Below are 15,470 nucleotides of genomic sequence, written 5' to 3'. Positions count from 1 at the left end.
GTTGGAAAGAATTTTAGTAAATAACCGTTTGAATTAATTGTATTATCTGGTTAAGTAAGCCCAGAAATTACATACTTCCAGGAGATTAAATCTATTTTTGTAGCGGAGCCTCCCCCCTCCAGACCCCCACTGTCAAAAGAGGCCCGATCCCCTTCTCACACTCACCCCCAACTTGCAAATTTAAGGCTTGAGACTTGCTTCGAGCAAGACATCACTCAGTTTACATTTGATTCAGGTTTGGCATCTCTGTAGGTACTAGAAGTGTGATCCCTGGCTTGTAATAGTACCGACAGCCAGTAGGTAGAGATGCTGTTCAAGATCTGTAGTGCCATTGGTTGAAACCAAATTTAGTGACTGTGTGAAGAGAGTCTAGCATGGATTCTCTGAACATTAATATTATTTTCAGCAATGTGGCTCAAACACAAGCACAATTATCCTGGATTAAATACTACACTCAAATACTACAGGAACAAATCTGAATTCTCGCAGTCACTTCAGGCTTAGGGTGTCAGGCTATTGGTGTAAAACCCCTTTAAAGGTCTGAAGGGTAGGGTGCCACGCTACTGGTGTAACACCCCTTTAAACATCTGAGGGTTAGGGTGCCAGACTAGGGGTGTGACACCCCTTTAAAGGTCTGAGGGTTAGGGTGCCAAGGTATGGGTGGGACACCATTTTCATAGTCATAGGGTTAAAGTGGCATGTTGTGGGTGGGGCATCCCTTTAATGACCTAGGGTTATTGTACCTTGCTGTTGGTGTAATACCCCTTCCACATTATTTGTGGCATTACGAGCCATGTATACCTGGGGTATATTCTGGAATAGGCCATAGTTTACCCCAGCCCAGATTATACGCCTACAGAAAATAAATGATTAAGAGTGCTGCGATAATTTTCTTGTACTTTTCACACATTTAAACACTTTACAACGCTAAAATGAGGTGATACAATCTGTAGATACAGAACATAGTAAGTGTGGGTTTTCAAGCTGAAACTGGCAGGGTATGTCAGCCACTGCATTGACAGACCAACAGCACTGTAAATTCTGAGCTGGTACACCGGGATTTGATTACCTACATGTGTGCAATGTGTGAAGTTCATGTCTGGTGTTCACACTGTAATATTACTGGGATATTGCTGAAAGCAGTGTAAAACTAAATCCTCCCTCTCCTGTCTCTGCAGTTGTACCCCTCCACACATGCTGTTCCTTCACAAATCCTCTGACCTCTCGTCAGCGTGTTTCTAGATAAGGAGGTTCCAAGTTACATGTGAAGTAAAATGTGCAACAGTTTCCTGTCAGTGGCCATGCTGGAAAATGTGAATATGAAGGCAGAAGGAATAACTGGTTTCTGGATAAGGAGGTTCCAAGTGTGAAGTAAAACGTGCAACAATATCCTGTCAGTAGCAGTAGGACTAAGATATGTTCAGTGTCTACTGTTAATGTATAGCAGATGTTGGTGTCTCCCTGGTGTTGGTTGATGCAGCAGTAGTCAGTTATATCTTGGCACTGTGACAAAATGTTATTTTCTAGTAAATTTGTAAGAGAATACCATATGTTGTTCTCATATTGAAATGTGGCACTAGGGTTTATGCAGTGCAGTGACATTTGGCCAAAGTACTAATTGGCATGAAATATGGTTGGCATGTCTCCTTAAATATTCGTTCACTGAAAATATCATCAACACATGTTATAACTTCTCAGTATTATCCCTTATCTGTACCACTGACCACTATCTTGGCCAGTGTTGGATGTCAGCCACCCCTGTACTGTACACTGTCAGTCTTAGAGGGAGGTAGGGTACACTTGTCAGTGTTGTACACCAACCACCCCTATACTGTACACTGTGTGTCTTAAAGGGATGTGGGGTACACTAGTGAGTGTTGGACACCAGTCACCCTTTTACTGTACACACTGTCTTAAAGGGAGGTAAGGTACACTAGTCAGGGATGTACACTAGCCACCCCTGTACTGTACACTGTCTGTCTTAAAGGGAGGTAAAGTACACTAGTCAGCTCTGGACACCAGCCACCCCTGTTCTGTACACTGTCTGTCTTAAAGGGAGGTAGGGTACATTGGTCAGTGTTGCAAACCTGTGCTGATTGCCTGGCGCACTGTGGCGATACTAATTAGGGAAAAATTCATGCCTGACATCCCTGACAGGTTTCGGAGATTACAGGAAGTTTTCTCGTCATAAGAGCAAGTCCTGATTGTTTAATTTTGTTGTGAATATATATGTTAAAAGAAAGCAGGTGTGAATACATATCACATATGTAATGTTTTCGTAATTTTATTGCACCTTCTCTGATAGACCTTTGGTGGCGTGTGCATATATATTTTCCTAACACATTCTTTGTATGCAAGACATGAGACATACTTAATCAAATTGTCCCTCTCATATCATTGTTTGAGGTTAAATTGTATGAAACATCTGTGTCAATGGCAGTAAAGAAGAATTTACGAACATGCTTAATTATCTTCTATGAAAGAAGCGTTTTCACTGACACATTGCTAGTGTATACTGAATATTTTAAGGAAAGTACTAATACGCTAGTCTGTCACTTACATGGAGCAGATTCACAGTTTGTCATTTTGGCTCATCTAGATTTAACACAGAAAACACACGATTTCATACCAACATACATTTACACACATTGTATAATATGATTCCTTGCACATATATAAGACAAAGGGTCTGAGGATGGGGCGTTATCAAAGTTTCCTAATAGAATGTTGTGTATCTCAACTGTTCAATACAGTGGCTGATTTGTTATCTATGACCAACTGTATCATGATATACCTGTCACAGAGGAAATGACAGGTGATGGGGCGTGGGTTAAATTTCTGTAGAGCACGTTTGGTCACTAGACAGCTTGGATGCAGATTGATTATTCGCTAGACCGTTGACCAATCGATATGCTGGATTTCGGCTTCATCAACTCTTGCTATCATGAAAAGATTTGTGTATCATGAACATACATAATCGTAAGGATGCATGAAATGTACACTCAGGACTAACAAGCACTTTTGGCGAGTTTGTTTTTCCTTAAAGCGCTCAAAGCGCTGCAATCTGATTATTATTACCAGGGAAATCAGTCCAACCATTGCATAGAGATGGCATTTATTCGCATATACATATTGTGCACACTACTGGTATCAAACATAATGGCTTTCTGAACATTTAAATATAATCTGTACATTGTTACGAATGAATATCATAATTCAAGTACATGTATTGTAGAATTCAAAAAGTGACACGATACTAATTTATTGAAATGTATACACTTGCAGTTGAATCCTCCCAAATATTTATGAAGATGGGCATGCATATATTTTTATTGAATGCAAGCGAGCTTCAGAAGATTGATAATTGGCATGACTCCATGAAACAGTTGTCCAATCATATAACAGCGCATTAATTTGTTTCACACTTGTCACAGGACAAAACTTCCATGAAGGGCGTAACTGGACATGCATTCTGCCAGAGGCTGTTATTTCGAGGTTGAAAGAGGCGTTCAAATATCTCATGACTGTTGTCTGATTGAATAAGTTGAATGATTGTATATGCATGTGTATCAGTTAGGTAACTCATATATTCTGCTTGTATTGACGATGGATCAAGACAGACTTAGTTCATTGATACGCATGATAATTAAACTGGATCAAATAGTTACAGAGATCAAATACAAACATCTTTATACACAATGTTTATGTATATTGCATTGAAAAAATCATATTTCAAATCAACATGAAACTTTCAAGAAAACAAAATGCTCATGTCACCTTTGTATGGTTTATGTGCTTTATATATATGAACGTGCGTCATAGGGTTAAGGTGCCATGGTATGGGGGTGCCCGGGCACCATTTTCAGAGTCATAGGGTTAAGGTGCCATGGTATGGGGGTGGGGCACCATTTTCAGAGTCATAGGGTTAAGGTGCCATGGTATGGGGGTGGGGCACCATTTTCAGAGTCATAGGGTTAAGGTGCCATGGTATGGGGGTGGGGCACCATTTTCAGAGTCATAGGGTTAAGGTGCCATGGTATGGGGGTGGGGCACCATTTTCAGAGTCATAGGGTTAAGGTGCCATGGTATGGGGGTGGGGCACCATTTTCAGAGTCATAGGGTTAAGGTGTTAAGGTGCCATGTTATGGGTGGGACACCCCTTTACTGCCCTAAGTTTATTGTGCTCATGGGATGGACACCCCTTCCACATTATTTGTGGCGCTACAATCCATGTATACCTGGGGTATATTCTGGAATAGGCCAGTTTACCCCCAGCCCAGATAATACGTCTAAAGAAAATAAGTGATTAAGAATGCTGCTATGATTTTCTTGTACGTTTCACACAATTAAACACTATTTACAACGCTAAAATGGGCTGATACATATTCTCCACATACGCAGCACAAGTGTGGGTTTTCAAGCTGAAAGTGGCAAGGTATGTCAGCCATTGCATTGACAGACCAACGACACTGTAAAATCATGGCTGCTACACCGGGGTTTCATTCCCTGTATGGGCACATTGTCTGGTGTTCCTGCCTTGATGTTGCTGGGATATTGCTTAAAGCAGTGTAAAACCAAGACCCCTGCCTTGATGTTGCTGGGATATTGCTTAAAGCAGTGTAAAACCAACACCCCTGCCTTGATGTTGCTGGGATATTGCTTAAAGCAGTGTAAAACCAACACCCCTGCCTTGATGTTGCTGGGATATTGCTTAAAGCAGTGTAAAACCAAGACCCCTGCCTTGATGTTGCTGGGATATTGCTTAAAGCAGTGTAAAACCAACACCCCTGCCTTGATGTTGCTGGGATATTGCTTACAGCAGTGTAAAACCAACACCCCTGCCTTGATGTTGCTGGGATATTGCTTAAAGCAGTGTAAAACCAAGACCCCTGCCTTGATGTTGCTGGGATATTGCTTAAAGCAGTGTAAAACCAAGACCCCTGCCTTGATGTTGCTGGGATATTGCTTACAGCAGTGTAAAACCAACACCCCTGCCTTGATGTTGCTGGGATATTGCTTACAGCAGTGTAAAACCAAGACCTCCCACTCCTGTCCCTGTTCTTTCAACCCTCAACACATGCTGTTCCTTCACAAAATCCTCTGATGTTTGTGGTCAGAAATGTATGAAGAAACTTTCTGTATTCAAAGTTACCTTAAGAGAGTAATTCTTATGTAGCGATGTTCTAAATCATCAGTGCCATCACTCCAGTGTTAAATATTATTGCATATTCAGCAGAAGGTGCAACCTGTTCTTGTCTGATGCCACAAGTTATTTATTATCTAAGGTTGCACCATGTGCAAGGAGGTCTTAATTCATTAAGTTGAGCCCTCTTATACATGTGTAGATTCAAGTAGTAACAATCATAAACATTGTGTATTTTCCTTGAGGTGTACAAAAAGAAAAACAATTCAGTTATCTGGATGTTTTTCGCAAAAGCAAGTGTATCTAGGTATCCAGGTCTCATTGTATATTCAGGTAGAGGTGACCATACACTTTGGAGTGAATTATTGCTGTTACCAGATATGTAAAGATCAGTCACTGTTGAGATTTTTTGTGACAACATCATATTGGCAAATATTAGACTACGACAAATATGACTCTAAATGTGATAAGTAGGTATCTACATCCGGCAAGTAACACTGGCTTGGAGGCATCTGGAGCTTCTTAATGTAGTTGAAGTGAAAACATGTTTGTGTTGGTACGATCAAGGGTAGGCCTAACATTTACCGGGCTGAATAAATCTGGAGCAAACCAACTTGTGTACCAATGTAATGAATTGAGAAGCACTTGTGATCCTTTTGGTCTGTCTTCACACATGGATCTTGGGATGGTCACGCGGTTGCTGGTGCCACTGCCATTGGCTGCATGGCGACTCTGTTTTAACAGCAGAGACAAGTGCCATATAAACAGCTCCAAAACATGAAATAACCTGTCTAATTATACACAGGTCATATTTTCAGATTCTCACTCATGTATTCTGGCTGTTAAAAACATCTTCTAAACATCCGCTTTTATGTAAAATTATTGAATCATTTAATGTTATTGCTACTGGCTAAAAAAACATTGTTTTTCGTAGGTAACCAAGCCATGCTGGAATATCTGGTAACACTGGCTGATGCAGCAGCTATAGCAGCACTCAAGAAGACTGTGACATCGGTTCTGCTTACAAACAAACTGATCTTCCGAACTAACATCTGGGTTTAATACAAAAGAGGATCACTTAAAGTTGGTATGAATAAATTACTTGAAACTCTTGTTATACCTTCTTGGGTTGTCATTTCAGCTTTGAAGAAGTCATTATGTGACTGTTGGTTTGGTCATGCTGGATATACTCAGAGTACCTGTTGATCGGTGCATTCATTTATAGCTGACATGGACAGTATTATCATTAAGACACCCGGATGTTATAAAAAAAACTGTGTGTCTTAAAGGATGTGGGGTACACCAGTGAGTGTTGCACACCAGCCACCCTTATACTGTACACTGTCTTAAAGGGAGGTAGAGTACACTGGTCAGTTTTGGAAACCAACCTTACCTGCACTGTGCCCTGTCAGTCTTGAAGGGAGGAAGAGTACATTGTCAGTGTTCTACACCAGCCAGCCCTGTAATGTATACTGTCTGTCTTAAAGGGAGGTAGAGTACATTGGTCAGTGTTGGATATCAACCTCCTCTGCACTGTACAATTTCTTATAGGGACTCTTGTCAGTGTTCATAATCATTACTCTTTTGGGTCTCCATGAAGTTTATCAATGTGAGACAGACAGGATGCACATAAGCCACACTAACAGTATGTGTTTGTTAAATATGATTAAAATTCATCCAAAATTCTTTTGTACTTGGGAGGTTCCAAAGCACATAAAATATATCAGTACATTGACTGCGGTTTCTTTCAATTCTATAATTATTTACCTCTGGCAGATGTTTTTATCATGATATTGAAGCAACAACCAGACCACGGAAATTGCTCTGGATCAGTGTCGCTTTAAAAAAAAAACAGCTATGATGTCAGTTTGTACAATTCACTGATTTCATTAAGTTTCATTCTGTTTTCACTGTGCTTCACTCACTCATTTCTGCCACCTGAAGCAAGGGTAAGAAACAAGTATTAGGCTAACAACCAAGCTTGTGTCCTAGTAAGACCCACAATATCCTGATGCATCTGGAACTCACTCACTCACTCACTCACCCACTCACTCACTCACTCCAACATTTACATCACTTTCAGCTTTTCTTCCACAAAAAGGAATATAACACCTGTACTTCTGGTACATACCACCTGTACTTCTGGTACATACCATCTGTACTTCCGGGACATACCACCTGTACTTCTGGTACATACCATCTGTACTTCCGGTATGTACCACCTGTACTACTGGTACGTACCACCTGTACTTCCGGTACGTACCACCTGTACTTCCGGTACATACCACCTGTACTACTGGTACGTACCACCTGTACTTCCGGTACGTACCACCTGTACTTCTGGTACATACCACCTGTACTACTGGTATGTACCACCTGTACTTCCGGTACTTACATTCTGTGCATCTGGTATAACAGCATGTCCATCCGGTACTTACAATCTGTACATCCCGTACTGACAGACTGTATATCTGGCACTGAAAGCCTTTATGTCTTGTACTAACAGCCAGTATATCCAGTACTGACAACCTGCAGTATATATGTAGTACTGACAGCCTGTAATCTGGTAGTATCAGTCTCTACAGCCTGTACTGGGCAAATTCAACTTCTGGCACTGAGGAGTTCTACTTTCATTCTTAACAATAGCTATTTCCAGTGCTGACGACTTCCGGTATTGGAAAATTCAACTTCCGGTTCCAACAAATTGTACTTCCGGTTCTGACGAATTCAACTTCCGGTAGTTATGAATTGTACATCCGGTTCTGACGAATTCCACTTCCGGTTCTGACGAAATCTACTTCCGGTTCTGACAAAATCTATTTCCGGTTCTGCCGAATTCTACTTCCGGTTCTGATGAATTGTACTTCCGATTCTGATGAATTCTACTTCCGGTTCTCACGAATTCTACTTCCGGTTCTGAAGAAATCTACTTCCGGTTCTGAAGAATTCTACTTCCGGTTCTGACAAATTCAACTTCCGGTAGTGATGTATTGTACATCCGGTTCTGACGAATTCCACTTCCGGTTCTCACGAAATCTACTTCCGGTTCTGAAGAATTCTACTTCCGGTTCTGACAAATTCAACTTCCGGTAGTGATGTATTGTACATCCGGTTCTGACGAATTCCACTTCCGGTTCTCACGAAATCTACTTCCGGTTCTGAAGAATTCTACTTCCGGTTCTCACGAAATCTACTTCCGGTTCGGATGAATTGTACTTCCGGTTCTAACGAATTCTATTTCCGGTTCCGACGAATTTCACTTCCGGTTCTGATGTACTCTACTTCCGATTCTGACAGACTTTAGCTCCAGTCTTCCAATACTTTTACATTACATTGTTTTTTTGGCACAACAGGCCTGTGCATCTTCTACTAACCGGTTTTGACAATGTGTACATGTTGTATTTAAAGCCTGGTTGTACTTAAAGCCTGTACATCCTGACCCACTCGATGGATGATATGGATGTTCAGACTCCAAACAACAATGAAATGTGTCATGAAGATAATGAATAGTTTGATTGTCAAGAATTTGCCAGTCCGACGCAGTTAGGAAGTTGGTCATATCACCACATTAGCTGTTACAAGAAGACCACCTTAAACAAGCTCTGTGCACCGGAGTATGTAGGTCTGTCACATAGTTAGCTGTGCAAGTAATAGTGTAACTAGTACAAGGAAAGACGTTTCCAAGCAACACAAGGTTCTTTAAGGGTCAAACATGGCTTTGAAGTCTTTTTCGCGATAATTCCGTTTTAAATGAAAACTAAGACCTATTTCTTGATAAGCCTATCATTGGAGATATCAAGTGAAATGAATACACAGCTTACATTGTCAAATAGTAACTAATGTTTTACCTTGTGGAATATATAAGGTAAAAAAATAAATGTGCCTTCTATGATCACGTATGTGTGCATGCGTACTTGTATTCTGTATTTCATTTTATTAAATAGACGGTAAATGAACACCACCACAATAGGAATTGCGAACAGAGGAGAGTTTGTTTTAAGGGTAAAGTGTTTGTTTACATGTTCATCAAGGAACATGCCTAGCCTAGCCTAGCCTAGCCTAGCCTAGCCTAGCCTAGCCTAGCCTAGCCTAGCCTAGCCTAGCCTAGCCTAGCCTAGCCTAGCCTATGATCATCATCTGTGAACGAATTTTGATTTAATTAGTGGCCCTTTTCCAAACCCAAATTAATCCTCAAAATATCGCTGTAAATATTATGTTCAAATGTCCATATTTCACCCAGAAATACCCCGAATGCATCAACAACACATATACATCTAGTTAATTACTAGGTCACGTGACCATCGCCGCTGCGTCCAAGGTAAATTGGTTGGCGTTTAAATTTTAATAATTACAATCTGTCGACAACAAATCAATGGACTGGTTGTATCAGTGTGTCAAAGTGATTGTTTATTTGTGTATTTGTTTTAACAAAAGAAGTCATCATAAATTATGGTATTTGCAGGTAGTAATGCATAACACAAACACCATACACTTGACACAATGCAAGTTTTCAAGAAACAGTAACACTTTAACCATCTTTCAATCCGTCCATCTGGCAGATTTCAGGTCAAATGTATTAATTATTACTTTCATCGTCACAAATATGCCCACACCAGAGGAATATCCGAAATATAAACTATAAATGTTTATGACTGAATAAGACTTCCATACATTCTTGAACCTAAGATTGTCAAGATATGACAAAGAAAACATTCTGCACGTGCAGCTCCATTCCCCTAAAATCAAGTTTCACACACTTGGTTTCATCGGTCTGTTGTGACATTCTCCTTTCACTTTAGAGTTAGTTAACTACCGCTGAAAGACGACAGGTGATAGGCATAAAAAATACTGGCATGTCATGCAGGGCCATTGCAAGTCAAGTGGGTCGTCATCACAGCGTCATCACCCGTTTAGTTGCCAAACATAATCAAACCAATGATGTCAATGAGAGGCATATATCTGATAGTTACCATCGAGTACCCAGAGTAGTAGATCACAAAAATAGTGGGTGGCGCTTAACTTTTGTGCATGTGTGTATATATACTGAATTGCACGTTTATGTCTTCCTTTGGTCAATCTGTGTCCTAAATGACATTTTATTATTATTGAATTAGCCATTCCAGGTAGTGTTAGGGCGTTCCCCAATAAAAAAAACACACTATCACTCCTGGAATACGTCACTTGGTCCTTTAACTTGCCAGGAATTAGACGGGATATGGTGCAGCTGTGCGGTAATGCCGCACACAGTTCTACATGTTACAGCGGGATATACTCTGGAAAACAATTTAAGCAACTTCACATTGACCTGTACTGGTGCTGCGCACGCAAATGTATTTTGAAATAGGTTATATCCTGAGTAAATATAATAGATCCTGAGTAAATATAATATTGCTGGTTTTGTGTTCACCAGCTACAGCATGACAAACACGTTTGGAATCTTTTTTCATTTCTTACTGTGCATTCAATCAGTTTCATTCATCTACCATATATGGTCACGTAGTACTATCGCCTCCTCTCACCCACACACGCCTACTATGTTCGCGCTTTTCAGATACACTTCACCTGTATTCAGCCCTACCACCATTAATTGTGCAGAAATTCACTTTATTTTCTCTACATACACCCATATTTTACAACGTTTTCTCATTTTTATCAGAGTTCCAATTCATGTCTCCAACACATTTCCACTTTTCACATTAACACACAGCAGGTCACTGTAACCTGCATTCCCAGGCATTCCTCCGGAACCCGGAAGCAGCATGCCGCAAGTGCCAATCACAGGCCACATCCCAATGTTTACCTCCGTCAGCTGATCATGGCTGCGTAGGAACGGAGGGCTTCTTGTCACTTCTGGTCAGCGACGAAGGTGACATGAATCTGGAGGTAAGAACATTTGTGTCTTTCGCTCAACTTTTTAGTTTTCATAACGCCCGTATGACTGGCGTCTTTCTGGCATTGCCATGTTTTGCAAGGCCAGCTGTTGTACGTGTACCTCTTTCGTGGAAGACAGTCTCACCCATTTTCGTGCTTTTCGGGGACAGGATGCAGGAACTTCTTATGCTCTGCTGTGTATAATACATGAACCACCGTGCCTTTCAACGTAGAACCCAACAATTCAAACAGAGAACATATGTCATATATGTTCTCTCATTCCCTAAATGTTTTACTTACTTTTTGGTTCAGTGCCCAAAGTTATTTTTCGAGCGCTTCGTTTGTTTTGTATCAGTGTTTGCTTTATGTATTTTAGGAGTCTACGCATTGCACCAGCTAATATCCCCGCGGTAGTTCGTGGCACACAGCATACAAGGTCCATTGTCCCTTATGAATATTACCCACTTATGTCGTGTTTATGAAAGCCACAACTAACACATGTACTGCCCATATTGTGTTTCCTTCTCTATTTGTACGTCACCTACAGTACTTCATTTATACAGTTAAAAACACACTGCAGTTTCTCATCATTGCACATTGCTCTGTTCACGGACGTCTCTTTCTTCCATTCCGCCCTACCTAGATCTGTCCTGTTGCTGAACCTATGCCCCTCCCCTTCCTCACCAGGAAAACATGTTTACTGTGATACCAATACACATCTGTTTATTACAGGTGCTAAACTTGACAGCCAGTAATGTACTTTGTGATGTAATGTATTCTGTGTTCCCACCATCATGGAACCTTTAACACTATCACTTTCAGTCACATTACATGTTTATGTCTACACTTCCAAGAAAATATGCAGAATCAATGCTTTGGGTTACCATGGTTTCCGACTATTAGTATCTCCAGAGCAATGTGAGGGGTCATCTTTCTTTATTTGGCTACTAGTAGGTTATGCTCATTGTGTTGGATGTTGTTGCAGACCCTGACCTAGATGACTGTGCCGCCACTGACACAACCTCCGGACACGCATCTACACAGCCCCTGAGAGGGAAGATTGTGCAGTGCAGGTAAGTTTGTATCTCCTGTCACTGTGCCCAGTAGCGTTAGACGTGTGATGTACAGTATTTACTGAATTGTGCATCGCCTCTCCTACTGTATGTTACAAGGGATGCATTTTGCTGCCAAGCTCAGCATATCTTCACAAGCTGACCTAGACTGCTGGCTGTGGGGTATGGTGGTGAGTACCTCTGCTTTCTGCCTCCTGGGTTTTAATGGTGTTGTGGGGAGCACTGATGTCGGTGATGAGTGGAGACATAGGGGAACCCACAGACACTCTGTGTAGTTGTAGTTGTCATTGAAGGTGTCAAAAGCAAGGCTCATGAAGCTGTGGGTGGATTATAGGTCGTCACTTCTGGTTTTGTAGCTTGTTCTAATTTGTAGACGATGTGAAGGACTTCTTGTAGAGGGATATTGGTGAGGAGAGTGATGACATCATCCCCAAGAGTAGGTCACCCCAACTGTATCCTCAGCCCTTGGATCCCCTCTCCCATCCAACACCCCTTTCCCATCCTCAGGGTTAGTTATGTTAGGGCCAGTGTAGGTCACCCCAACTGTATTTACTGTAGTGTAAGGTGCCGACTTCACCCAGCCACGCTGTGTGTGAGAACAACCTTGTGGACTTTGTAAGATGTTGGGTTATATTGTGTGCTATGCTATCACCCCTGCTCACTGTTGATATGCTATTGTGTGAGACATGCTGGTGATACCATTGGTATCGGATGTGCAATGTGTCACCTCGTCCTCCATACATGATTGAATTATTACACATCCATCCCCAGTGGATGTGTTTCATTGTGGCCATCCTAAAGTGGAATACTGCTGGGTTCTTCTACAAAGATGCATTGGAATAGTTCCACCTGCCTCAAAAACAGCTCAAGGGCTGTTAATATATCTCATATGTGGCATGTAATAGTTTCTTTGGGTACTGGTTCAGATTAATCATTACTGTGAATGTATGACTTGAACGTCACTTTTATCAACTCCAGAACATCAGACGAACTCCACTGTACCTTGTCGGAAAGTCCAGAGTCAAGGTGTAAACGGGACTGTCCTCAGTGCTAACACTGGCCACAGCAACACTGGCCACAGCACCAATTACATTGTTCATGTTCACCCTTGGAGGTAGGTCATGTGATCGCTCATGATTTGACTTGCCTCCCTTACACTATTTTGTTTCTAATATTTCTGTGTGTCATATTTAAATTGTATTACTAAATTTCACTCATTTAATCCAATTCAATTGTTTACAACCTACTGAGGCATTACAGTCTGCTCTACACAATGACATTTTTCATTAATAACTCATGACAGAGACATTTTTCATTAATAACTCTTGACAGAGACATTTTTCATTAATAACTCTTGACAGAAGTTTGGACATTGTATGTTTAATGATTGATTGGGTTTGATTTCATCCCCCAGTGTCCACGTGTAACCCTTGAATGTTTCTAACAATTCATGTCCTTTCGTGCACACATTATTACCCTGAACTCGTCATCTAAGCCTCTGCCAAAGTCAGCAACCCTTACATTACCATTACATCCTTGTGTAACTGCGAAAAGATGATGAAGGTTGTTACCCTTCCAACTGAATATGTTTATTCGCCCTGAAGAAATATTACTTGGCTGGACTTGAGACTAGTCTCCAGACACAGACTGTCAACTTTTCAATTTGTGCAGGCAGCGTACATGGTTCTTGCTTTCTTTTACAAACATCCATTTCAAACAAATGTCCATTCCTCAGATGTATTCGTCATAATATGTCCAGTGTGATGATATCTCTCTCTCTGTCTCTCTGTGATATTGTGAAATGGTCACAACCAAACATTCTTATTCTTATTCTTACTTTAAAACGCATATGCACATCTTTATACATGAACTCACACGTTCACAATTTGATACTAATACTGAAAAACTTACACACTTAGCATACAAACTTGGTACAGATATCAGTTGCACTCAGTACACTCACTCATGCTACCTAAATGCAGCCACTCTATACATTCGTACCAACTTATATACAAACAACATGAACCTGTTACCTGCACACTACATAACTTTTGAAAATTGTTTTGTGTGTTGTGTTGAAGTGAAGTTAAGAAATTTGTCCTCTGCAATTCCAAATGTTTTTCATTTCAATATGTCAAGAAAACATTTAAAGCTTGTGTGGAAGGTGCCTTAATGATGGTACATGTTAAGCCTCTCATTGTAAATATTCTACTTTAGTAAGAAGATGACTTTGTATGGTTACTTGAGCAGTTGCAGGTTGGAAGAGGCATGGATGATGCCAATTCTGCTGCATTTGAAGCCAGGAGGCGGTGAAGGAGCAGAGACATGGACGCGAGACATGGACCTCCAGAGAACGTTCACCCTTGTCCACGACCTCTTCGATCCCAACTGTTGAATATTCCCCATTATCTCTCCAATGAAAGAATAATTTGTCCACATCATCATGTGCGAGAATCAGTCATTTTTAGCAAAATGCATATTCAAGGCCTCAGCTGTGAGACAGAAGTACTCCAAATACCTGATGCAAGGGAGATAACTCCATCCTATTTCACAGACCATTTTGTCCACCTACAACTGTTACGGTTCAGTTGTTTGACTTGTAACAACTGCAAAGTCTTGTGCTCATTGATCACTGTAAATATCATTTGCCATGACTCAATATTCTTTTTGTCCAAAATTTTGTGTCAAGACTGTTAGACATCAGGCTTCTTTTCATCAAATCTTGCATCCAGTTGTTATGCATAGCTACAACTTTCCTAATGCAAGGGAGTTAACTCTATCAACTTTTGTATTATCATTCTGTCACCTTTGAATTATTATTATCCAGTTGTTCGATGCATCTGCTTGTATAATTATGCCATTCCTACTCTCACGCAAAAGCCACCAAAACAAAATGTTATATATTGTTTGTACTCTGGCCTAAGGCCACTACTGCTAAAATAAACTGAACTTGAACTTGTACAAGTAATTTATGTGATGTAGACAAATCTAAGAAATTTAAAGTTATGGAGGATGCTACTCTGTCTGAATCTTTAGCACTGTGTATTCTTGAGTCCACAAACACACAAGACAGGTAATGTCAACTGCCAAGGGAGACAACTCATCATTTTACCACCGCTTCATCTACTTTCGGTTCTGAATCATTTTCATTGTTCATGATGGATATTGTGACTCGCTTTGAATGTGTCTGCAGTTGAAGACGAACTGCACATTGTTACTTCATGTCACAGCTGCATAACAAGTTCACAAACAAGTATTTGCCAAGTGTTTTTGCAAGTTGAGCTCATAATGCGAAGTTACAATTTTTAGGACTGCATTTTGAAAAATGCACACAAATCACACAGCTGTCTGTGCACAGTAACGGGAGACAACTCACCATTGTA

General features: G+C 40.7%; 1 long non-coding RNA gene across 1 annotated transcript; it reads left to right on the top strand.

Moving 5' to 3' along the window:
- Positions 1-10,848: 10,848 nt before the first annotated feature.
- LOC137282438 (uncharacterized) lies at positions 10,849-15,048 on the top strand. Its single transcript, XR_010956811.1, has 4 exons — positions 10,849-11,026; positions 12,000-12,087; positions 13,066-13,201; positions 14,338-15,048. It is a non-coding gene; the product is annotated as an uncharacterized lncRNA (long non-coding RNA).
- Positions 15,049-15,470: the final 422 nt, after the last annotated feature.

The sequence above is a fragment of the Haliotis asinina genome, chromosome 4 (genome assembly GCF_037392515.1).
Source record: "Haliotis asinina isolate JCU_RB_2024 chromosome 4, JCU_Hal_asi_v2, whole genome shotgun sequence".
NCBI classification, from domain to species: domain Eukaryota; kingdom Metazoa; phylum Mollusca; class Gastropoda; order Lepetellida; family Haliotidae; genus Haliotis; species Haliotis asinina.
The sequence above is the reverse complement of the archived record's forward strand: the minus strand, read 5'-3'. Positions and strand labels throughout refer to the sequence as shown.